Here is a 333-nt window from a genome sequence, read left to right on the forward strand (position 1 = left end):
GCATAAATAGTCTCCGCTCCCCTGCCAATGCATTGCTGCTCCACGTACGTTGTATACATTCTTACTCGCCAACTCACGACGACTAGGAATGTCTATTAATATTAAACGACCTGAATATAAAATAAACAATAAACAATAAACCCTAAACCCTAAACCCTAAACCCTAAACCCTAGGTGGAAATACGAAAAAAAATGAGTTCAGAGGTGTTTTTATGTATTTATATATAGATACATAAAGGTATATTTATATTGTATTGTTTAATATATATATATATATATATGTATAAAGAGAAAGAAAATATTAAACATTCAATATAAAACATATATATACTA

Source organism: Eimeria mitis, genomic scaffold, assembly GCF_000499745.2.
Source record: "Eimeria mitis Houghton genomic scaffold, Emh_scaff715, whole genome shotgun sequence".
In the NCBI taxonomy this organism is placed as follows: domain Eukaryota; phylum Apicomplexa; class Conoidasida; order Eucoccidiorida; family Eimeriidae; genus Eimeria; species Eimeria mitis.